Below are 25,938 nucleotides of genomic sequence, written 5' to 3'. Positions count from 1 at the left end.
TGAAACACTAATACCTTTAAAAATCTGGGCCTTCACCTCTGTTTCTCCTCTTGCCTGTTTAAATTGTAAATTTTTCAGGGCAGGGACTGTCTTGTTACTTGTCTGTACAGCACCAAGTAAAGTCAGGCCCTGATCTCAATTGGACTTGGTGCCAATATTACTATCAAGTGGTGCTGTTTGCAAAGGTGATTTTTAGGATGTCCTCTATAGGAGTCAGACCCCCCAGCTTGTTTTATGTAGGTCACTTAACAGGCATCATCCAGACTACAGGAACCCTTTACTTCTTCCAGCCAGGTCACACCGTGAGCTGGTGATCTGGAAATGAAAGGAGCCATAGCCAAATCAGGAATCCCCGGAGCCAGCCAAACCCCTGGCTGCTGCAATGCTTGGCCCATGCACAGAAGGTATTCTGCATGCTCAGGAAGCTGGACTATTGATAGTTACTTGTTAAAGTCCTGATTCAACAAATCCCTTAAATATGTGCTTTAGTGCCATTCAGGTCATTGGTATTTAAGAACATGCTTGGAGTTAAGCATGTGCTGAAGTGTTTTGGTAAATTGGGACCTCAGTGATGCCTCAGAGTGAAACATCCCTGCAGGTACAGTGATCATAGGGGTGCTCTGTGTGTTGTGACGAGTGCCGCTGCTCCTGCCACTTAGATTCATGGATTAAAACTCAGTAGTGTAACACACTCAGCCCAACTAAAGCTGCTATCAGCTCCATAACTTTACTCTGCTAAAGGAACAGACTTGCCCCGTTCACCGCCAAGTCACTGATTTGCATCCAGCCTGAGAGAGCCGGAAAGCCATCACCACCCAATGATTGCTCAGAAAAGGGAATCGGGTGGATCTCATCGTACTTCCTACTCACCAAACCACCACAACAACCGGAGGTAAAAGCATATTTGTTAGCAGAAGGCTCAAGCTGTAAATGCCCCTAGAAAGATGTTTACCACCCTCCCACTGATATACAGGGGTTCAAGGGTTGAAGTCCATTGGCAGGGTGGGCAGGGGATTAGAATGCCTGTCTTCATTTCCATTTCTAAAAGATGCCATTCAGCACAGTTTGTCAGTATTTACAGCCAGCACTAGCCATTCGTTCCATGACATTGAAAGACCGAGGCCTCCCATTTAGGAAAAATCAATTTCAGACCTGCTTTATATTCCCTCAGAGGAAAAATGGTGCAAACAGATAGAAAGATGACCTCTACCATATGTTGGCCTGAGTTCAAGCCAGACCTTGCCACCCATTGGAACAAAGGCTTCAGTCAAATCTAGAGCATGCCAAGCTGGAGCTTATCTATTATAATGAGTTGTGGGGCTAAGGCCATTTCCACACATGCACCCACAAAAGACAGACAAGTTCTCCCATGACACGCTGGGAAACAGCTCCGCTTTACTGCTCCCCAGCAAACGTAACCACGCACCACACGGGAGAGAACAGAGGGCCAGAGCGTGCACAGGGCATTGCAGCAACTCAAGGGTTACTTTGCAGCATCGTCGCTCTCACCCGTGCGAGGCGGACGTGAGAGACGTAGCACAAGTGCAGATCATTGACGTTAACGCTGTGGTGACGATGCATGGCCTGGTGTGCTCCAAAGGTCAATACACGTGGACTCTGATGGCCCAGTGGGACACAGCTGCTGCCTGTTGTGTACTTAGATTTCCTTCTCCAGGGCGGCAAGACAATGCTTTCACTGGCACTAAACTGACTTGAACAAGAAATAATGTACATACCCTATAATAGCTTCCAAAGGAATTTCAAGCCCAGATCCCAGAAGTAGAAGGGAAGGGTTATCATCACTATAGCATCTACTCCTGCTTCAGCTAGTTTCGTATCTATCTGTACCTAGAGAGAGATCAGTGCCTTTTCCAACTTTGGTTTGTATTATTGGAGCACCTAGGAGCCCGAGAGTATGTCTTCACTACCCGCCGGATCGGCGGGCAGCGCTCGATCCAGCGGGGATCGATTTATCATGTCTAGTCTAGACACGATAAATCGACCCCCGAGCGCTCTCCCGTCGGCTCCTGTACTCCAGCGCCGCGAGCAGCGCAGGCAGAGGCGATGGGGGAGCGGCAGCAGTCGACTCACCACAGTGAAGACACCACGGTAAGTCGATCTAAGAACTTCGACTTCAGCTACGTTATTCATGGACCCCATTGTGCTAGGCACTGTACAAACACAGAACAAATCACTTTGGCTTTAGAGGGTGTGGTAGGCTTGAGCTACCTTGTCTTTGCTTTATGTATCACTGATTTAGCCAAATCACCCGCCCAAATTGTGATTAGGCTGATCACAATGGGGCAAGGCATCTAAACTCTTCAAGCACTTAATATAGGGGCCAATGAATTCATATGCACGTTTCCCACGGACTTTTATGGAACCAAGCATGGGGCCGTAAAACCTGATCCAGAGTGGGGCTGAGAACTTGCAACTCCTGTTGAATTCAGTGGGCATTTCTATCAGGTGCTGAGTGCCTCTCTGGGCCCAGCCCTGGGAGCTCAGGGCCTAGCACCATCCCTAGATAGTCAACACTTAGATTAATCCAGAGCAGGACAAAATGTGTTTAAATAGCCTTGAGACGCCAGTTGCTGAGAGAGACACCCGTGGTAAGGTTGCAACTGTGCATGGAAATTGTACAGTTACAAGAGCCCAGAAGTGAGAGGAGAGGAAATGAAGGCCAGGTGACACCCCAGAACACCAGGCTTCACTTCAAATTACCTGACTGTTGCTTCTGGTGTTGCAGCCGGGCCGTATGTTACCACTGTTCTCTTGCTGAAATTGTGTCACAGCCATTGGCAATCCTGGGTGACAGTTTCCTTAAAATGGAGAAAGGTTAAAAAAGGAATCTCTCTGCCTGAAATGAGTTTTCTAGTTATTATAAGGGAGGGTGTCTATGAAACACAGACTGATCTCCCCTGATCCTACAGCAAAATGTATCCTCTCAATAAACCGCATGTCTGCTAATTCCTCACCAATTCCTCAGTCTCTGTAGATTAGAAATGTTCCTTTGGCCTCCACACACCTAGTCCTGATGTAACTTTAAAGCACAAAGCAGTGCTATGAATCAAAATGCTCTGATTATAGTGGATTGGCTCATCTGCACTGGAAATCCTTAAGCAAATTGTAATTCCTCACTTCCCGGCACTAGGGCTCAAAATGCCAAAATACAAGAGGTCAAGATAGCTTAAGGGACAGCTAATGGACTACGGAGGCTGTGGCTGGTTCAAATCCAGCACATTATCCGATCGCTCTGGGGCTGGTTATGAGAAACAAGATGACATTCTGTCCTGTTCCTCTTAGACAAGTGTGCATAGCAGAAATTCATCACCGTATCAGCAGCCAGGCCAAGAATCAAATGGGCCTGGATAACAGCCACCATGTTGGAGATTGAACTCAGGCCCAGGAGAGCTACAAACATGAGAAGCTACAGCTTGAGCTAGAAGAGCAAGCTCCCTAGGTGGGAGCGTTCGCAGATTCATGGCCTCTGTGGACCAAACCCAGCAAGGGGGTGGGTCTTGGAGCCCAAGCGGGAACGTGTACATTGCTATTTTTAGCACTGTAGCGCAACCCCCAAGCCTGTAGACCCAGGCTCTGAGACTCGTTGCTGGGGGTTGGGGGGTTTTTGGAGGGGGGGCGTTCAGTGTAGACATAACCTAGACTACCGTCTTAGTGCTTGAGAGTATTGGTGAAGCTTGGCCAACTCTGCCTATGGCTACACAGAGACCTCCAGCCGCCAGGGTCCCTTCAGTCTAGGACCTTTCAAAAGCAATCAGTTCTCTCAGGTTTTAGTTGTTTTCAAATGCATTAAAAACAGCTTGTTATATCACAAAGTCTCCCACTACAGAACACTCCATAGGCCTTCAATAAAAGTGTTATCCTTTAATAACATATTGTGAAGTACTCTTGACAGCTTGTTCTTCATTCCTGACACAGCATGGCACTGCCCAGAAGACAAGGCCTCTTTCAGGGATCTCTGCCCCACACAAACACCTGCTTCCCAGGAAGCAATTCTGCCCATTAAATGACACTGATGAGAGGAATTAGAGCAGAGAGCACACGCCCCTGCATCACAAAATTAACAGTAGAGTACTTCAACAACTAACATTGCTTTCACATCAAGAATAAGAATTTGGAGGGTTATATGTAACACCACTACCAGATGACTCCCACAATGGCTTTATTGTTATTTTATTACTGTTACAAAAAATTGTACCTATAAGATTAATTTTTATGTCTTTTGCTTCTTGGGGGCCTTAGAGAAGAGAACTTGGAGTGGAAGATGCAAGTTTTACATACCCCTGGTGAAGTACATGACAGAGCCTTTGAAAGCCTCCATGTTACACTTTTGTTGAGATAAAACGTGGAAGGCTGAGAAGACAAATCCTTTATCCAGGCAAATCTAATGAGAGAAAGTAGGTTAGGAAACGACTTCCAAAAAGGGAAAAATCAGTAGCAACCCCCCCAAATTTACAACCCAAAAGGTTTGCAGACATCTGCCCTACTGGAGACCAATGTCCATTCCATTTAGATGAAGTAGCAAGATGCAGCTCCTACCTCATTTGCATAGAACTGACTCTCTTTGGTCTGCATTTTAATTTATTTCTGCCACATGAATAGAAGTTAGTACATCTCTTCCATCTCTAGGTCATCTAGTCCCTCATTGCCCTTGTACAATTTCTCCAACACTTTGTCTAGGCCCGTCTGAAGGTATTTTCCCCTGGGTATATTAACTAAGTTCTTCCCAACCAGTGGAGACAAAAGGGTAAACTAGTCTTGAGGGGGATGCGAGGCAGAAGAGAAAAATAGAAAGGAAAGAAAGTTGCCTACTCAAGATTCTCCCTCCCACCTCCATTCACCCGTCATGCAGATATGCTTCTGCAGCCATACGCAAAGCAGCAAATGGCTCTTTGAAAGCCACCTGCCTTCCATCCCAAACCCAGTTGGGGGACCAGTAAATAACCCCAGAAGACAATAGATCAGCAGACCCATTACTCTGTTTCGAAACCTAGTTACCAAATGGAACTAGTAAGAAGCTGTTGAAACTTTTCAGCTGGAATTTCCACATAGGCAGCCTGAATCTCCCCTTTCTGGATTTCATCCTGTTACTCCTATTTATACCTTCTTGTGATACACTCAGAATTCCTCTCCATCCTTGGTATTAAACATCCTGCCTTCACTTGTAACGTACCTCCTGCTTTAGTCACCACTCAGCCAAGCTGTACATTGCCTGCTTTTTTTAATCTTTCCTCATGATTCAGTCCTCTCAGCTGTCTCGTCTTTGTTGTTTCTCTTCTCTGAATGCCTTTCCATGCCATCCATATCTTTGCGATGAGCTGCTCAGCTCTGAATGCAGCATTCCAAGTGCCACCATGGCCATGCCCTTTAGAGAGAGATTAGACAGTGGCTACCGCCCCGACTTTTAAAGGCCACGAGCCACTTTGCTGAATTGCAACCAGTGCCGATTAGAGGATGGGTGGTGAGTATTCCTGTGGTCACACCCCATTCAGACAGAATGCAGCAGCACTCTGAAGACCACCTGGAACCTCATGCTCCTGCAAAGATAGCTCTAAGGAAAGCATCTCATATTTCAGAAAGGAATGAGGAGGAAGATGCTCTCCTGGCCTGCAGAAGAGTGTGCAAAAGTCTGGCAGTAGGCAAAGAGGAAGAGACTGATAAGAACACACAAAGGTGTATTTGAAAAATCTCTCTGAGCTCTCACTGGAACATATCTTAGCCCAGTCAAGGAGAGATCTCAGCATTATCCCCTGGCAACCCTTTACATGGGGACGCGCTGCTCTTGGACTCATTATCCAGTATTCTTGGGGCATAAATACACGTTCCTTAACATACAGCAAGTGGATCTTCTTGTCACAGGTTTTCCTTTTATTGCTTGAATCAAAGGGAATTTACTGTGGCCAACACAGAGACAACCCAACTTTTCTGAGGTTTGAGTTATGCTGTATGTCTGGTGCTCAGAGCAGGGAAGTAGACGTGAGGACTCCGGTGTGGTGCCCACGTCTGACACATTGCACAGCCACAGGACACCGTTGCCACACAGGACCACAAGCAAACTCAAACTCTGTGCTTCGCTTTCTTTTTTTTGCCCACCAATCTAAATATCTCAGGATCTCGCGGCGGAGGTGATGGGATGGTGTGGAGGCGTGGAGTCTGGAGACCTGGCATCTAGCACCAGCCCACCAGCCCTGCTGCCTGACTTTGGGTTGATTTTCATCTTGTCTCCTTAGATTCTGAGACCTGTGGTGCAGGGATGGTCCGTGTAGTGTCTAGCACAGCACGGTTCTGATTTACTTAAGTTATAATGTGTGTGGTGAGTCTTAGGCTATGACTACGCTAGAGTGCACTGATGCAGCCGTATGGCTACAAGCCCTCTCCTGTTGCCAGTCTAACGGGCAGGAGAGACCTCTCCCATCGACTTCATTAATCCACCCCCAATGAGTGGTGCCAGCGATGTCCGCTGACACAGCACTGTCCACACCAGCACTTAGGTCGGTGTCACTTATGTCACTTGGAGAGGTGGCTTGTTCACACCCCAGAGCGACAGCAGTTATACCAACATAAGTGGTAGGGTGACGTGGCCTTAGTGTTAAAAAAATTCCTTGAAAGCCTCAGGACTTGGCCAAGTTCTAAGGAGCTAATGCAGTGACCTAGGCCTCAGCTAGGCTATGCCTGCTGTGAGGAGAAGCAGCAGCAAACTGGCACAATGGAGATAACCTTAAGCTTTAAACTTTAAAGGAAAAACCCAGAAATTTGGCAGGAACAATAATACACTAGAAACCAGAGAACAATGTTGAATAGCTGGTTGGGAAAATAAACTGTAAATTACCATCACACTAAGGAATTTTTTAAAAGCCTGTTGTGTCACCCCAAGAGGGAATCAAGTTCTCCTCTCCCTGTCTGCAAAGTCCAGCCTCACCCCTGTTGTCTTGCCTTCGCCCCCTCTCCAGCTTGCGATGCGCCTTCAATCCGACGCTGCGATGAGTGCCCTCTTTCCAGCAGGTTCCGCCACAAACGGCAGCTCCTCACACAAAGGACCACACCTGTTTACCCAGGGCTCAAGGTGGATTCCCTCTGTCAGTGTCCCAATGGTCAACCTCACCATTCACACACTCTATGGCCCTCAGGGTGGACTCCTTGCACATGGCCCTTCAAGGTCCAGTTTCCTCTCCCAAGCATCTTCAGCAAATCCCCTCTCCCCCCCTCACTCCCCATGCAGTCTCTTTTCCTTCTCTAACCACCTTCCCACAACCTCCTTCAAGCAGATTCTGAGCCCCATCCTCAGCTCCAGCTCCCTCTCCTTGGCAGTCTCTCTCCCCTGGACAATGTTCTACGCTACTGCCTCACAGCGGCAGACCCTGGCATTACTCCTCTTGCTCAAAACTGCAGCAGATGCTAGTGCCAGGGCCAGGGTTACTACACTAAACCCTCATAAGAACAGCCATGCTGGGTCAGACCAATGGTCCATCTAGCCCAGTATCCTGTCTACCAACAGTGGCCAGTGCCAGGTGCCCCAGAGGGAATGAACAGAACAGGCAATCATCATATGATCCACCCTGTCACCCATTCCCAGTTTCTGGCAAACAGAGCCTTGGGACACCATCTCTGCTGCCCTTCCTGGCTAATAGCCATTGATGGACCTATCCTCCATGAATTCATCTAGTTCTTTTTTGAACCCTGTTATAGTCTTGGCCTTCACAACATCCTCTGGCAAAGAGTTTCACAAACTGACTTTGCGCTGGTGTGAAAAAAAATACTTCCTTTTGTTTGTTTTAAATCTGCTGCCTAATAATTTCATTTGGTGACCCCCTAGAAGACTCACAAATCTTCTGTACCATAAGTAGAGTAGATCACACATTTTCCATCTAAACTGTTGTTCAATGGAAAAATTTGTTTTAATCTAAACAAGATTTTTCATAAAAAAGTGTCTGCATTCTGCGGAAAATTAAGTTTCAATCAAAAACAGAACAGCCCCAAACCCTAAATATTTCAGTTTGGCAATGGTACCACAGTGCCTTATAGCAGTTCTAGTTTAGTTGCCTCACATCACCATTCTCCTGCATGGGGTGGGCTTCCCAGTCAAAGTCCATCTCCCATGATGCACCATGTCCCCTTTCTAAGTGTGGAGGCTGTGCTGCATCATGGGAGATGTAGTTCAACCAGATAGGCCAGCCTGTAGAGGAGAATGGTAGCATGAGGCACCTGAACTACAAAACCCAGGGGGGCACTGTGGCAGAATTTCTGAAACATAATCTTTCAGGCTTTTGTCTAGGATTTTTGGGCATGTGTTTTGGTTTGGGAAAAAAATCAAAACTATCCATGGAAAATTTAGATTACACCCCTGTGACGTTCCCCTTTGGTGTTATCCGGACCGGTGATCTGCTAGGTCACGCCAATCCTCGACTCTGGGAGCCAGCCTTACCCTGCTCTGCTGTGAGAACCCCCACTCCTGGGCTGTTCATGCACAGCCTCTGGCATGTGAGCTGCTTGGATTGTGCAACCAAATGACACTAGCCAGTCCCAGACACAACCCTAGGAACCTCCATCCTGCAGTGTCCAGTTATGCCCACTGGACGCTGCAAGCTTATATGAGTTCATGAATTTAACAAAGAAATTGATATGTGCTAGGCTTGTTATCCCAAGGGGAGTCTGACATGCTTCAGACCAAACACATTGCTTCAGGTAGAATAAACAAACAGATTTATTAACTACAAAGCTAGATTTTAAGTTATTATAAGTCAAAGCACAACAAGTCAGATTTGGTCAAATGAATTAAAAGCAAAACACATTCTAAGCTGATCTTAACACTTTCAGTGTCCTTACAAACTTAGATGCTTCTCATCACAGGCTGGCTGGTTGCCCTTCAGCCAGGCTCTCCCCTTTGATCAGCACTTCAGTCATTTGGTGGTGGTGTCTGTAGATGGAAGTGGAAGAGAGAGAGCATGGCAAACGTCTCTCTCTTTTTTCTGTCCTTTCTTCCCTTTGCCCCCTCCTCCTCCCCTTCAGAGCCAGGTGAGCATTATCTCATTGCAATCCCACACTGACCAAAGGAAGGGGGGTGTCTCACTAGAGAGTCCAACAGATCCTTTGTTGCTGCCTAGGCCAGTGTCCTTTGTTCCTGTGAGGCTGGGCTGGGTTTGTCCCATACATGCCCTGATGAGGTGTGAACTTCCCCTCTGCTCCTGGAGAGTTTTGCCTGGGCTTGTTTTAAGCCACGAGGACACATTTTTCAGCCTCATAACTAGAGACATGAAATTACAACCTATCACATTACTACAACAAGAATGCTCAGTGCATCATGGGCCTTCTGAAGATACCTGGTATGACAAACTTTGCATTGGATACCACACAATCATATTATAATGATGAACATGAGGGTGGAGGGAGTTCCCATGTGGTACAGAGTATCACAGGCATGCAACCACTTTCTCTTGTGCATGGCAGAGTATGAAGACAGTAATCGATTAATCTTCTCCACTTCCCCTAGAACTTAATAAAAGAGTCCAGGGTGGTTGACCCCAATAGAAACAGGCCTGTTGGTGCTGGGAATATCCCCACCTACAACATTATTTTTGTGTCACTCAAGGCTTCCTTTCAATGAGAATACCCCAGGGGAGTTGTGTAAATCTAGCATGTGTGGCTACATGTCTTTGGAAGATCAACAGATTAAGTGCCACTTAGCGTAATGAGGCAGTGTTTGAAGGAGAGCTGTAAAACGGTATTAAGCTCTCGTTTTCACAACATTCTCTTTAGATAGGAATAATTAAGGTGGGAGTAGTAGAAGCTGTCATGTAATTAAGTTAGATTCAGCATTTAAAAAGACACCCTGTGATTGCAGCACTCAGTTTCTTTCTACAGATATGTTGGCAGCGCTTAAAGTGAGGTGGGAATGAAGGGGTCGCCTGGGGTCACAGATGAGGCAAGAAACACTTTAACCCTGCAGGTAAGTGAGAATATCACTGAGTGTCATAATTTAGCCTTAAGATAGTTAAGGGTCAAATTCTATCCCCCAAATGTACAGAAAGCTGCCTGTGACTCCTATACCTGGCTCCGCCATTGGCCTGCTGGGTGACTTTGTGCAAGTCACCTCACCGTCTCATGCCTCAGTTTCCCCATCTGTAGAATGGAGATAATGACACTGACCTCCTTTGTAAAGCAATTTGAGATCTACAGCTGAAAAGCACTATGTATTATTTCCAATCTTATGATTGTGTTTTTTCCCCAATGGAAGGCATATTTCACATACCTCTGGGCAAAATTCAGGTTTAAGAACTAGAGAAGTAAAAAATATTCACAAGAGAAATCAAAATCACTGAAAACTAGCTTGGCTACAGGTTACTTATTCATAGTATGGTGGCACTTAGAGGGCCTAACCAAGACACATATTAAGGAAATATCCCTGTCCTAAAGATCTCATCGTCTATATAGAAAAGACAGGCAGAGGGGGAGAGATAGGAAGTTTATCATCCACATTAGTTACAGATGGGGAAATAAGGAAGAGAGAAATGAAGCAATTTGTCCAACATCACACAGGGAGTCTATTGCAAAGCTAGGAATTAAAACCAAGTCTCCTGAATCCCAGCGCAGTGCTTGACCCATAAGGCCACCCTTCCTCTCAAGCTACACACTCAAGCTTCAGAGCAGGTTTGATGGAAGCTCCCTAGTGATTCTTGGACCTTTTGAGGAAGTCTGAGCATGTGGCCCTGGCTTGACTTAGGGTCTTTTAGGGCGATCAAGTGAAATGTGTGTTTTCAACCTAAAACCAAGGGAACCTCAGTGGTTTCCTCTGAATTCCACGGTAAGGTTTTGTGTTTCTTCAAACCCAAAACAGAGTTTGGGGGGGGGGATGTGAGGGGATATAGCCCACAGGGACTGAAACCAAAAGCAAGGAATTGCATGAATCTCTGCAAAGCCAGACAGCCACGTCTTGTAGAGATTGACACACACACCCCCCCAAAAAAAAGAGAGATTTCACCCTGCTTCCACTGCAAGCAATGGGAATTTTACAATCAATTTCACCAAGAAAAAGATCAGACTAGTCATTAGAACAGGGCAAATCTACTTTCCCAGATGAGTGAGACACTGAAGAGAGATGAAGGGGAAAAAATTACTTTTAACCTTGAAAATCTTGTATTTTGGAAGAACTTTAAATGATTTTAATACATTTCATTTATGCAGTATTTTTTTTTCCCTGATGGGTCCCACAGTACCTTATAAACCTTAACTCCCTACCATTCTCTGCATAGGAATCATTTCACCCAACACTTAAGTAGCGTTGCTTCTTGGGTACAACACAGCGCTCGGGGATATTTTAGGATGGCTTTGCTAAACAAAGAATACTGTCTGCATCTGGAAGCGCAGATGGAATGTAGGTCAGCAGAAGGTGGCGTCATTAAGATCTTGACATTTACTGCAGCCTGGTATCTGCATTATTGCCAAGAACAATGGACATCATCAAAAATACCATGGGTAAATTTAACTGCTAGCAGTAGCTAATGTCAGTAGCCTAACGGCATTCACCGTAGTTATGCTAACTAGAACTCAACCAAACACCCCTACCCTTATGAAAATGGACATAGGAGTTTTCATGACCACTGATCAGGTTTACAAGATTTATGTCTAGGCCCCTACCAAATTCACAGCCATGAAAAACGCATCACTGACCATGAAATCTGGTCCCTACCAGGAAATCTGGTTGTGTGTGTGCTTTTACCCTATACTGTACAGATTTTACGGGGGAGATGAGCGTTTCTCAAATTGGGGGTCCTGACTCAAAAGGGAGTTGCAGGGGGGGTCACAAGGTTATTTTAGGTGTTTGCGGTATTGCCACCCTGACTTCTGCATTGGCTTCAGAGCTGGGTGGCTGGAGAGCAGCGGCTGGTAGCTGAGCGTCCAGCTCTGAAGGCAGCACCCCTCCAGCAGCAGCACAGAAGGGTGGTAATACCACATCATGCCATCCTTACCTCTGCGCTGCTGCTGCCCAGCTCTGAAGGAGCAGTACCACAACCCCCCTATAATAACCTTGTGACCCTCCCCTCACCACACAACTCCTTTTTGGGACAGGACCCCTACAATTACAACACCCTGACATTTCAGATTTAAAATAGCTGAAATCATGAAATTTATGATTTTTTAAATCCTATGACCGGGAAATTGACCAAAATGCACCGTGAATTTGGTAGGACCCTATTTATATCTGATTTGAAAGAGAGCATGGCTGACAGAGTGCTCTCTAATGCTATGCAGGCTCAGTATTGATCACAGCAAAGCTTATGCCCTAACACCAAACGCCACCCCATGTTGCACCCCACATTGTGTTGGGACCGCCCCGACCTATACCATCTGCTGGTGAGGGCTATGGATGGATACAGAGCTTTCTGATCAGGATACAGCCAAATCCTGTGGAAATTCCATTGAAATCAACAATAGTTCCATATGTGGAAGGCTTTCAGGGTTGGATTCTCAGTAAATAATTAGGGGTGGATCTTCATCTGGTGTTAATTGACAGAGCTCCATTTACTTCAGTGGAGCTATGCCAGGTTACGCCAGCTCAGAAAAGGGTTAATAACTCTCCCTGGATCTGAATTGAGAACAACTTACCAGATCTCTCTGCAAACTGAATGTTTCTTTAATTACATGCCACTGCTGCTATAATTACTACACATACCTTGCACTTTTCTTTTTTTTTTATGTTTTAAATTCAGTAGCTAATTGCGGGCAGAACTGATCTGATTATGCCAGAAATTAAAACCACCGCCGTGCAAGCGAAATACATTCGTCAATAAATCATTTTCTTTTTTTTTTTAACTCAAAGTCGGGTAACAGGGAAGAAGTAATTAGCTTCCAGCATCAGGCATCTCTGAATTACATGCTGCTGTCAACTGACAGATAGTATAGCACAGTAATTGGGTCAAATGCACAGATGCTCAGAATAACCAAAGCATTCTGTTCTCGCCTGCAGTGTTGTGGAGGAAGAGCAGGGAATTTCATGTTAAAGGAGGACCCGGCCCAGCTGTCTGCATACTTCCTTAAGGATGTTTGAGATCTTCCTTAGCATTAAGTATTTATTAAAAATTTTACACCAGATTTATTATTGAAATAATTTTGCAAAGACATTGATATACCAAAGGATCTCAACTATATAACAAACTCAAGAGAGAAATCATTTTCCCCATCAACAAAATGCAGCCACCACCTGGGTGGGGCATAGTGAGGGTTTAACAACACACAGCAACACTGCACAAAAGTTTAGGGCAGAAATTCAAGAAAAGCCAGATCCTCAGCCAGTGCGAATCAGAGCAGTGCCACTGCAGCCAATGAGCTATTAATTATTTTTATTACCGTGGCGCCAGGGACCTCCTACCATGGACCAGGAACCCCATTGTGCTAGGTGCTGTACAAACACAGAACAAACAGACACTTGTATTAATTTTGATGGAATACATGGGCCCAAAGAGTCAAAGGTGCTACCATGACCTTGAAGCTGTCCAACGTTCAACAGTTTTAAACAAGGTTCAAGATTTGGTACAGAGCCCTCCCCTGCTTAGTACCACAGCAAACACACCATGAAACATTTTTTTAGCCTTTAATTAAGGCTACAGAAAAGGAAAAACAGTTAAAGCATTTGAAAAAATATTAAATACGGCTTTCGTTTTAATAACCCCTGATCTTGCCCTTCAGCTGTAGGGGAGTATTTATAAGGGAAAAACCCTTGTTCGACAATCTTTTTGATGGTATTAAAGATAGCGAAAGAGACGACAAAATGGGACAACCACGCACAAAAGGGGAAATGAATAGCAAAGAGAGAATGCAGCTTCTGTCAGCGGCTCACTTGCTGGCGAAACACAGGCACAACCCACAGTCTGATCAGCCACTCCAAGACCTGGCAAACTTGTATCTGCCTCAGGCTGTTGAGGGCATGGCTTTTAGGTGCCTCTCTGGTCCCAGGCTTCCAGCACAGTCGCAAAATATACAGTCTTGGTTGGCGACGCCAAACTCTGATTAGACAGCGGGGAAAAGGAGAGGGAAAGGAAAGAGAAGAAATAAGCTAGGGAAGGAAAAGGACACACACAGTGTGTGAGACAAAGTGTTAAAATGTGTTTGGGATTCAGCCCGAGCCAGGAGGGGTGGTGATGTCATCTGGGTCCCTCTCTGTGGCCTGGTCTGGTCAGGACATTTCTGAGATCAGGACGACGATGGGTTAAGGTAGAACCTCTTTGCATTTGCTTTTTCTGAGCTGCTCAGCTTGCTCATCGTCCTGTATCGTTCCCAGTCTTGGAAGGGTGCATTTTTCCTCCAGGCATTTCATTTTAGCTGAGAGGAAAGGCCCTGTGATCCTAAGGTAAGTGCCCTTGCATTCGACAGAGGTTTGATAGGCAAGGCATGCGTGGAACTATCCGTTATTATCTGCAGAGCAGTCTGTGTTCGACTGGCTTTGGAAGAGCCCAGCAAGAGAGTCCATCACTAGCGAAGGAATAAATATCATCTAGCTCAGTGGTTCTCAAACTGTGAGTCCGGACCCCGAAGTGGATCATGACGCCGTTTTAATGGGGTCCCCAGGGTTGGCATTAGACTTGCTGGGACCCAGGGCTGAAGCCAAAGCCTGAGCCCCAGCGCTCGGGGCCAAAGCACGAGGGCATCAGCCCTGCACGGCCGGGCTCAGGTTACAGGCCCCCTGCCTGGGGCTGAAGTCATTGGGCTTTGCCCCACCCAGGGTGATGGGGCTCAGGTGGACTCAGGCTTCGGTCCCCACTCCTGGGGTCGTGTACTAACTTTTGTCGTCAGAAGAGGGTCATGGTGCAATGAAGTTTGAGAACCCCTGATCTAGATAGCTGCTTTCTTTGCAGACCAGAATCAAAGTTAGCGCTGGGAGAACCCAGAAAGGTGCCACGCTTCTGGGCGCTTAACATTTTAGAGAGAGAAAAATCCAAAACCATTTTTCAGCAGAGCTGTTGGTAATGCAGCCACCTCTGGGGTGTGGACAGCAAAGCACACAACACCAGGGGGGAGGGGAGAGGGGAGACAATTTCTGGATCAGCATGCCCTGCAAACTCTTACTCTGGTTAAGAATGCCATGGGATCATGGATCATTTTTCCTGATCTGCACACGTTAAACATGCACAGCACAATGGGCTCAATCAGTGGTCGGCAACCTGCGGCCTATCAGGGTACTCTGATTGCAGGCCGCGAAACATTTTGCTGATGCTGACAATCCGCGGGCATGGCCCCCGCCGCTCCCAGTGGCCGCAGTTTGCCGTTCCCGGCCAATGGGAGCTACAGGAAGCGGCAGGCCGCAGAGACGTGCTAGCCGCCGTTTCTCGCAGCTTCCATTGGCTGGGAACAGCGAACCGTGGACACTGGGAGCTGTCAGTGTCAGCACCTCTGGGCTAGATCCTGAGCTTCAGCAGAGCTCTACCTAGCACAGCTGAGGAGCAGGGAAGAACGGAGAGGACTCTATGCCACTCTGGCCTCCCCCGCTCCCAGGGGCTGCTTGAACCAGTCCGGTCCTGGTGTAACTTAGGGTAGGTCTATACTCACCGTCCGGGTCGACGCGGTGAGTTCGACTTCTCGGAGTTCGAACTATCGCGTCTAATCAAGACGCGATAGTTTGAACTCCCTGCACGCTCCGGTCGACTCCGGAACTCCACCACCACGAACGGCGGTGGCGGAGTCGACCTTGGAGCCGCGGCGTTCGACCCCGCCGCGTCAGGACGGGTAAGTCAGTCGAACTAGGGTACTTCGAGTTCAGCTACGCTATTCGCGTAGCTGAACTTGCGTACCCTAGTTCCACCCCCCACCCCTTAGTGTAGACCAGGCCTTTGATCTGCTTTGAGGCTGCTCTAAATTACACTGGTGTATGATAGCAATTCCTGCTCCAGTCCCAAGGAGGCTAAAGGGCTTTCCCTTGATGTGTCCCTTGTGCTTGGGAGGCCAAAAGGGGTGACAGGGAGCTGACTATGTCAGCCAGGGATTTCACCACACCAGGGAAATCTTCATCTCCTAGTTCAGGGCACCTTTCATACAATATCAGGGTTGGAAGGGACCTCAGGAGGTCATCTAGTCCAACCTCCTGCTTAAAGACAGTTTTTTACCCCAGTTCCCAAATGGGCCCCCTCAATGATTAAACTCACAACCATGGGTTTAGCAGGCCAATGCTCAAACCACTGAACTATCCCTCCCTGCCAGTGCCAGTAGAGCAGTAAAAGGGGGGCACAGAATAGGCCACAGTCCAGCTCAATCCGTCTCCTTTGGAAGGATGAAGGGCTGAGCTAACACTGTTGGGGCAGCAACCAATTGTTGCAAAGATTCTACGTTTTGCAAAGCTGGTGTTTAGGTCACTAAGCCAGTCCCCACTTAACCCATTCCCTCCGGCCACTGTAGAGAGCAGGATGTGAGTCAGGGGAGAAGGTGCTCTCTCAAGATACCCAGTACTGCCAGATATTGAGACTCCCACAAAAACATTTTTGGTGCATCTCTTCAGTGACTGATTTTAACCTGGATCAGAAATACAGAGGAGGCAATCCCCGAAGACTTAACTTTTCTGTTCAAACAACATGCACCAATTTCTCTCAAATGTTTATGCTGAAGGTCAAGTTTTCAGAGAAATTCAGAGATTTTAAGGCCAGAAGGGACCATTATGATCTAGTCTGGCTTTCCACACATCACAGGCCAGAGAATTTTATCCAGTTACCTCTGCACTGAGCCCAGTAACTTGTGCCTGACAAAAGCGTACCTTCCAGAGAGGCATCCAGTCTTGAAGACCTCAAGAAACGGAGAATCCTCCACTTCCCTTGCTCGTTTGTTTCAATGGTGAATCACTCTCATTGTTAAAAATTTGTGCCTTATTTCTTATTTGCATTTGTCTGGCTTTAAATTCCAGCCATTGGTTCTTGTTCTGCCTTTTTCCACTAGGTCAGAGGTCCCTAAGGGGTGGGGCAGGCCCCCCGTAGGGGGTGTGGAGGGCCATCCAGGAGGTGCAGCAGGACCCGGGCCAGCCCCTGGTGGGGTGGGAAAAGAGAACCACCCAGCCTCTCCCCCTCCTCAGCTCTGATCTGTCCGGTCCCCAGCAGCGTTCCCCGTCTCCGGGCCCCACACGCACCTGACCCCAGCCCCAGCCTCAGCTACTGGCTGTGGCTCCATTCCTGGTCTTAGGTCGAGGCCGGCGGCAAGGCTGGGAATGGAGCCGCACCTGGCTGCGAGCCCAGCTGCCAGCCCCCACCGCAGCCAAGCTGTGTCTCCTCCACTCCCGGCCCCAGCCCCAGCCCCTGGCCACAGACCTAGACCCAGCCTCGCCCCCCTTACCCCTGTCCATGTCTCCTCCCCCGGCCCAGCCATGGCCCTGTTCCCATCCCCGGCTCAGGAGTGTGTGTGGACAGGAATAAGGAAGAGCCTGACCCTCAAAAGTTTGGGAACTGCTGCACTAGATTGAAGAGGCCTTTACCTTCATAGGGAGAAAATATCAGACATTTCTTATACACTAATCAAATCACTGCTTGATCTGCTTTTTCATAAGCTAAACAGATTGAGCCCCTTAAGTCTCTCATTGTAAGGCATTTTCCAGCCCTGAGGTCATTTTTGTGGGTCTTTTCTGTACCCTCAGCCCAGACTTCCTCTCACTACTTTGTGAGAACGCGGCAGAATTTGCTCTGCTATTGATACACAATTGTAGGATTTCTTAAACGCTTCCATACTCATCAGCTAGTGCAGCACTGCCCACAGCCCGATTGTCACGGGCAGCCATAGACAAGGCAACCTTGATTTTATGACCTCCTGTTTTACACAACTTCCTTGAAACCAAAGTGCCTTTGGATTCCCCTACAATTTTCCCTGATTTTACAATCCACTTAATTGATTAAAGGTTGGAGCACCTCCCAACAGGCATCCATAAAAATCAAAGATCATCTGTAATAAACCAAGATGTCCAGGGACGTTGAGGAGAACCAGGGATTCTCTACAAATATAACACATTTGTTTATTTTTCTCACTGGATTCTAATTGGCAGAGGGAATTCAAAATGATGGCAAAGTGTCTTCACAACGTTTCTTTAAACTAAACACCCACCAAAACTGCTTTGGAAATCAGACATCTTCTTAATTAGGGAAGGTTTTTGTAAACTTTGTAATCCTTGACAAAGGGCAGAAATGGAAGGATTCCAAGCCTTGTATTGTGTACAATTATTCCAGTATAAAACCTCAGTAAACCAAGATCTGCTTCTCTTCAGTGGAGATTAACTCCAATAATAAAGCCCTCAGATGGGGACTCCTAGGTGAACATCATTTTCAGTGGCAGAGGTGGAGAAAAAAATTCTCCATCTACAGTTACCTGGGAGATGTTCATTTAGAAACCTCAACTGTTTGATCCGCATTCTGCTTCAGTTCAGCTCCCACTCAGAGGAAGCCACCTGCGTTAGACAAGCAATAACCACCGAGGGTTGGACATTCCCAGGGAAATTAATGACTGGCTGGAAAGAAAAGATGGCCCAAATCACAGCCAAAGGCCATTAACACACACAACATCAGCCAGTCCCCACACAACAGTTTGTGCTGAGGCATCTGTTGCTATGGTATGCTGACTGGATCCATTCGTCTTTTTTCCATTTCCTGTTGTGCGGGGTTATTGAGGCTGTTAAATAGATGGCACCCGGCTAGGATCAGAGCAAGCTAATGAGTGTTGTTTTACACACACACACTTGTGTTCTGATAGCACATAGAAGTACCAACCAGGATTAGTAGATTTAGGCAATATACAGAGACAGACCCTATCCCAAAGAGATTAAAGACTAAAGAGACAAGACACAGGATGGGAGAAAGGAAGTGCCATTATCCATATTTTACAGCTGGGGACCAAAGGCACTGAGAGATTAAATAACTTGCCCAAGGTCACACAGGAAGTCTGTGGCAGAACAGCAACTAGAACCCAACTCTTCTGAGACCCTGTCCAGTGATGCTCACAAGACCAGCTTTCCTTTCACAGGCCTTGCTCCTGCAAGCTGGAGCTGTCCTCCTGCTGCTTTCAGCGGGAGTGGAGAGTGCCTGGCTCCTCCTAGTATCAGGTCCACAGCTCCTAAAATCCTGTGTCCCCAAAACCTCCCTATTATTCTTAAAAGCAGTGAAGCTGAGAACAATAATGGCAGGTGTGAGGTGATGCCAATTCTCAGTGTCTAATAGCACAACTCCTTCTGCACCTCAGACTACCTGGTTGTGGACCCTAGAGGTTCATGAGTGGCATGATCAATTGCACATTTATTTGATCACTTGATCACCCTGTTCTGTTCATTACCTTTGAAGCATCTGGCATTGGCCACTGTGGGGAGACAGGATACTGGGCAAGATGGACCATTGGTCTGACCCAGCATGGCCGTTCTTATGTTCTTACAAAGAGACTAAAAATATTGAAAATATTGTTCAAAAGAAGTGCCAGGGACAGGTGGAAATAAAGACATGAAAATACTATGTGCACAACCAATAATATTAGGATGAAACGGCTGGTGTATATGGGTGTATCACTGCTCTAGATGGAATCTAGATTGCTCAGGGCGTGTGCGTCATAGCTTCTCTACTGTGGTCATAAACATACAGTTAAGGTTTAATTCCTCTTTTACCTGTAAAGGGTTAAGAAGCTCCCATAACCTAGCTGACACCTGACCAGAAGGACCAATAAGGGGACAAGATACTTTAAAATCTGGAAGGGGAAAAAAGTCTTTTGTCTGTGCTGTGTGTGTGCTTTTGCCGGAGACAGAGAAAGAAGGAGCCATCCCACTCCCATATTTAGAGAAGGAATGTAGTAGATTACTTTTATTTTCTTGTGTGTGAGTTCTTTTGCAAATAAGAGAGAGGATAAATTTGGGTTCTTTGTGTAACTTTAAAGTTCTGCCCAGAGGGAAACCCTCTGTGTTTTGAATCTGATTGTCTGTGAGATTATCTTTCATTCTAATCTTACAGAGGTTCTCCTTTCACCTTTTTTCTTTAATTAAAATTCTTCTTTTAAGAACCTGATTGATTGTTCATTGTTTTAAGATCCAAGGGTTTGGATCTGTGTTCACCAGGACTAAGTGGTGAGAGGATTATTCTCAAGCCTGCCCAGGAAAGGGGGGTTAGGGACTTGGGAGATATTTGGGGAAAGGCAGAGTTCCAAGTAACTCTCCTTAAATATTTGGTTAACGCTTGGTGGTGGCAGCGTACTGTTAACCTAAGCTGGTAAATAAGCTTAGGGGGTCTTTCATGCGGGTCCCCACATCTGTACCCTAAAGTTCAGAGTAGGGAGGGAACCTTGACAACTGTCAATGGAGATTCTCCTTGTGCTAAAGTGGTAAGAGAATATGCCTTTTGGAGCAGCAGGAGATGAGTTCTATCCCTGCTGTTCTAAGGATGATTTAGTTGGTGCTGGTCCTGCTTTGAGCAGGAGATTGGACTATATGACCTCCTTCCAACCTTAATATTCTATGATTCTAAGTGGCAGATCATTCTAAAGATGCTGGATTCCTTTAAAATCTCCTTGCATTTTGACTTGAACAGAGAACTGTTTGAAGCAGTTGTGTGGTGCAGCATAGCTGGTTTAATGGAACGCATGCATTTCTCACAACCACTTCTGTCTTCAGCAGCAATGTTGCCCGAGGTGATGAGAGAAATGAGCCGGGGATTTTCATTTCTAATCCCCAATAGAAGTTTGTTTAAAAATTGATGTGATGGAGCATTGCAAGGGAAAGTCTGGCCTGGAAAAGCACTGCCAGAGTTGGAGAGATGAGACTGGGAGCATATGCCAAACACACTTGTATATATGCACCGCTCTGATCAGAATGAACACCGAATAGGAAAGACAAATGAGAGGATTATAATGTGGTACCTATAGTTAGAGTGCCTAAAACCAGGATGCCCTGGGGATCATGATGCCCAGCAAAACAGACACAACAGAGCAGCTCTGTTGTATTTATAATCACCCTGGTATCTCTGTGGATGAAGGGAAAGCAGTGGACGTGTTATTCCTTGACTTTAGCAAAGCTTTTGATATGGTCTCCCACAGTATTCTTGCCAGCAAGTTAAAGAAGTATGGGCTGGATGAATGGACTATAAGGTGGATAGAAAGCTGGCTAGATCGTCGGGCTCAACAAGTAGCGATCAATGGCTCCATGTCTAATTAGCAGCTGGTATCAAGCGGAGTGCCCCAAGGGTCAGTGCTGGGGCCAGTTTTGTTCAATATCTTTATTAATGATCTGGAGGATGGTGTGGATTGCACCCTCAGCAAGTTTGCAGATGACACTGAACTAGGAGGAGTGGTAGATACGGTGGAGGGTAGGGATAGGACACAGAGGGACCTAGACAAATGAGAGGATTGGGCCAGAAGAAATCTGATGAGGTTCAACAAGAATAAGTGCAGAGTCCTGCACTTAGGATGGAAGAATCCCATGCACTGCTACAGACTAGGGACCAAGTGGCTAGGCAGCAGTAGTGGACGAGAAGCTGGATATGAATCAACAGTGTGCCCTTGTTACCAAGAAGGCTAATGGCATTTTGGGCTGTCTAAGTAGGGGCATTGCCAGCATATTGAGGGACGTGATCATTCCCCTCTATTCGACATTGGTGAGGCCTCATCTGGAGTACTGTGTCCAGTTTTGGGCCCCACACTACATGAAGGATGTGGAAAAATTGGAAAGAGTCCAACGGAGGGCAACAAAAATGATTAGGGGGCTGGAGCACATGACTTATGAGGAGAGGCTGAGGGAACTGGGATTGTTTCATCTGCAGAAGAGAACAGTGAGGGGGGATTTGATAGCTGCTTTCAACTACCTGAAAGGGGGTTCCAAAGAGGATGGATCTAGACTGTTCTCAGTGGTACCAGATGACAGAACAAGAAGTAACAGTCTCAAGTTGTAGTGGGGGAGGTTTAGGTTGGATATTAGGAAAAAACTTTTTCACTAGAAGGGTAGTGAAGCACTGGAATGGGTTACCTAAGGAGGTGGTGGAATCTCCATCCTTAGAGGTTTTTAAGGTCAGGCTTGACAAAGCCCTGCCTGGGATGATTTAGTTGGGGATTGGTCCTGCTTTGAGGTCCTCCTGAGGTCCCTTCCAACCCTGATATTCTATGATTCTATAATCTCAGCACTACTCCCCCTCAATTTAGGGTGGGAAGTGAAGATGAGTGTAACAAAATGAGATTGTGAAGGGCCTACAGCAGCTTGCCCCACTTGAAGACAAATGGAGGGAGGCTAGGCTACATGGGCACAGACATGTCCAGCGAAGACCTGAGCGTTATATCGGCAAGATGTCCCTTGTAATAATCACAGCTGGAAGATGACCAAGGGGGAGGCCAGAAACTTGGTACATGGATCATATATCAGCAGAACTGAAAGACCAATTTGCACAACAGCCAGGGGTACAAGCAGAACTTTTGGAAGAAGACTACAAAAGTCACCAAGCCCAAACGTGCAAGTGGCGAGAAAGACGAGGGAAGGATGAACGTAACCTACAAGTGAAACAGCAGAGGTAGATGGTAGGGGAAGCAAGGTGTCGATATGCAAACTGGCATGTGGCCAGGATGTCAGAGCACGTATCTTTAGCCTTGGCACCCTGGAATCCCAAGCACTCAGAGCCTTGGGTTTTAAATCTGATCAGAAAAATGGAGCAAATCCAACAGCACCACAACTCCTGGACTTAAAGGGGAGATAAATAGCCAACATTGCTCCCTACAGCACCATAAAATGTCCCCTTCGAGGTCTCCTGTGCAAAACACTGACGGTGCCCAGCACTCTGCAAACACCTGAGCTCAGGTACAGCGACCGCCTCAGGTGACAGGGGAGCACAAAGCCCCAGCTGCTAACGCTCAGGAATTGCACAGCCCATGGACCTAAGGTGCCTTCTCTTGTTATTACCTAGCTTGCATGGGAGCCTGATGAGCAGAGCATTAAAAGTACAAGCCCATTTAATCCAGCCTCCTTTCCCACCAGCTCCCAGGATCCCCTGCAATTATTCTTTGTGATCAGGAACAACTCTCCTTATGTGGCTGCATAGGGGGAAGAAAGACACAGACATCCCTTCGTGGCCGGTCCAGATTGCAATATTGGGTGGGGGTGAGGAAGGAGCATGCGCTACAGGGCTGATATTTCCCTCATCCTTAACCCCAACAAGCAAGGACCAAGGGGGCAGGGAGTAGGTGCTGCTTTGGCTCCACCCACCTCCCCAGAACTGAGCTATCACAAGGGGGAAGTGTGCTGCGTCCTGCCAGGCCAGCTGTTCCCCCCAGGAGCACGGGGATCCGGGATGGAAATGTGAGTCCGTCTCAGGTTCCTTGCCAGGGCTGCACCTGGGGTGGGATCAGTTTCACCATTGCCCCTTACTACAGGAGTCAGTCATATTCTAGCCCGTCATCTATTAATACAACAATCTTGCAGGTGTTGAGTCCTCAGCATCTAGCAGAACTCAATGCATTTTGAAAGGAGGGCATATACCGTCGTATACTCCCTTTCTGGGCAAATCTGTGAGTTTGGGTCTTGGCGGTGGTGCATGGCAGCTTGCTCTCGCTCTCTCTCTCTCTCTCTGGGGAACTCAGCTGCTGGGCACTGGAGGCCTAATAAAAGCCATCTCAGTCGCCACAGGGAATTTCAGATTTGCTACAGCTGAATAATTTATCAGAAGCCATGAGGTGTATCATCGTTCCTCCAGCTCCTTGTTCACCCCGAGTTTTCTGTCATCTCGCCCTGACACAATCAAAAAAAGACAAAAGCCTCCGATCGCTGTGCAGAGCACTGGCTCATCAGGCCCCAGATTCCAGCTCAATCAGCAAGCGAGTAAATAGATCCCTCTGGCTGTCTCTCCACCAGGATTCACAGCAACCCCTGAAGTCAGGTCAAGGTCCACGCGCATCTCATCTGGTTTATGCAGTTCTTTATTCCTACATCCCTACATTGGAAAGAGTCCAGCGGAGGGCAACAAAAATGATTAGGGGGCTGGAGCACATGACTTATGAGGAGAGGCTGAGGGAACTGGGATTGTTTAGTCTGCAGAAGAGAAGAATGAGGGGGGATTTGATAGCTGCTTTCAACTACCTAAAAGGGGGTTCCAAAGAGGATGGATCTAGACTGTTCTCAGTGGTACCTGATGACAGAACAAGGAGTAATGGTCTCAAGTTGCAGAGGGGGAGGTTTAGGTTGGATATTAGGAAACACTATTTCACTAGGAGGGTGGTGAAGCACTGGAATGGGTTACCTAGGGAGGTGGTGGAATCTCCTTCCTTAGAGGTTTTTAAGGTCAGGCGTGACAAAGCCCTGGCTGGGATGATTTAGTTGGGGATTGGTCCTGCTTTGAGCAGGGGGTTGGACTAGATGACCTCCTGACGTCCCTTCCAACGCTGATATTCTATGATTCTATGATCGCTGTCCCAGAAACAGTGGCAGTGGCATATTCATGTTTTTTCTTCACAGCTAGAGATTATTTATCAGAGGATACATGTTAGAGGATACATGATGGTCTATGACTGGCTCAGATTACCTAGAACAAAGGTGTTATGCTCTGTTGCGCTGCAGAACAGCAATCCCAAAACACAGGGAAATTGAAGCAAGTTGCATAGGTAGGTGGTCAATCAAAACCTGTGATATCCAGGAACCAGTTCGGCCAGCAATAGTCTGAGCAAAACACAACAGTCCAAATGGCAAGTATGTAGCAGCAGGCCCTGAATAACTGCACACCTGCAACTCTGTACGCACACACACACTCACACACGCGTACACACACACAGCATCACAAAAGACTCTTGATTTATCGTTATCGAGATGGAAAAACCTCTTACTCCCAAGAGACTGGAGAATTTAAGGTGGTTTGGAATGACCCTAGGCATGCCTCTAGTTGTGTGAGCACGATATAGCCCCATGCATTTTGGACAGCGATGGTTAAGAAGGGAGAGGGGGGGAGAAGAGAGAACTGGGGCTTGACGTTTTGAAGTCATTTTTGTTTCACAGGTTTTACAAAGCAACAATTCATTTCAAATGTTCCGTTGTCAAATATTCTCTCACCACAAAGTCAGTAGGAGGTGAAGACTGGCCTGCCTCTCCAGGTGGGACTCAACAGTATAGGAGCCATGTGACTCATGGCCATAGACACACACTGGGCAAAGTAAGGGAGAGCAAAAAAATACAAAGAACAAGCAACAGGGGAAGAAAAGACCAAAAAAAGAGGAACCCAGAGAAGTCCCTGGGAGCAGGTAAATTCCTTGAGTGAAAAAACAGTGGGGGAATGGGTAGAGGTAAGAATGCAACCAGGTGACTGAGTTCAGGAAACTGTGAAGATTTGCCCCATGGCTAAGGTGGGGCAAGGAGCTCCCTGGATCCTGGAATTTTTCTAGTGTTAAAAATGTAGCTCTGGGATTTTGTTCTAATTGTTTTGGGAGGCCTGGGGGGGGACAATATATGAAGGGATTCTAAAGCACATGTACAAGTGTGCTCCCTGCTCTGGTTCAGAGGAATCTTGGGGTTCTTGGAAAGATTGACTGAGAGCGGTTGCATCACAGTGGGGATTTGGCTGGGAGGGACTGGATTGGTGCAGGGGCCTGTCCTGAGTTCCACCAACCTTGGCTTAGGGAACTTGCTGCAGCCTGTGTTGGGGACTTGACTGAATCTGCCTGTATGGTACTGTGCATTGTCACAACCACACTGGACCATTGTCCTCCTCCGCCATGAAGCAAGAACTAAGTTAGGGCACCTCTGAACCTAGAGAGAGCTGTCTTCTACTCCCACAAAGCAGACAGAGCCCTGGGGAGCCACCAGGCAGAACAATTCCACCAAAACTTCAGCAGGGAGAGAAATTAGTGTGAACCACACACACACACAAAACCAAAACCCCAAACACACCACACTGAGATGGAATCAGTAATGCTAAGCTGCACTGAATTGCCTCACATTCCATGTTCTCAGCCGACTAGTGACTGCAGTAGGGT

The 25,938-nt window shown here is 47.0% G+C and overlaps 1 long non-coding RNA gene across 1 annotated transcript in view; it reads left to right on the top strand.

The window, feature by feature from the left end:
* LOC120396421 overlaps window positions 1–13,101 on the top strand; it is a 54,326-nt gene extending 41,225 nt beyond the window's left edge. The window contains exons 2-3 of the long non-coding RNA XR_005593124.1: window positions 9,877–9,961; window positions 12,980–13,101. This is a non-coding gene — a long non-coding RNA (uncharacterized LOC120396421). The remainder of the gene's footprint in view (window positions 1–9,876; window positions 9,962–12,979) is intronic.
* The last annotated feature ends 12,837 nt before the right edge of the window (window positions 13,102–25,938 follow it).

The sequence above is a fragment of the Mauremys reevesii genome, linkage group 2 (assembly GCF_016161935.1).
Source record: "Mauremys reevesii isolate NIE-2019 linkage group 2, ASM1616193v1, whole genome shotgun sequence".
Taxonomy (NCBI): Eukaryota; Metazoa; Chordata; order Testudines; family Geoemydidae; genus Mauremys; species Mauremys reevesii.
This window is presented reverse-complemented; position numbering and strand designations above follow the sequence as displayed.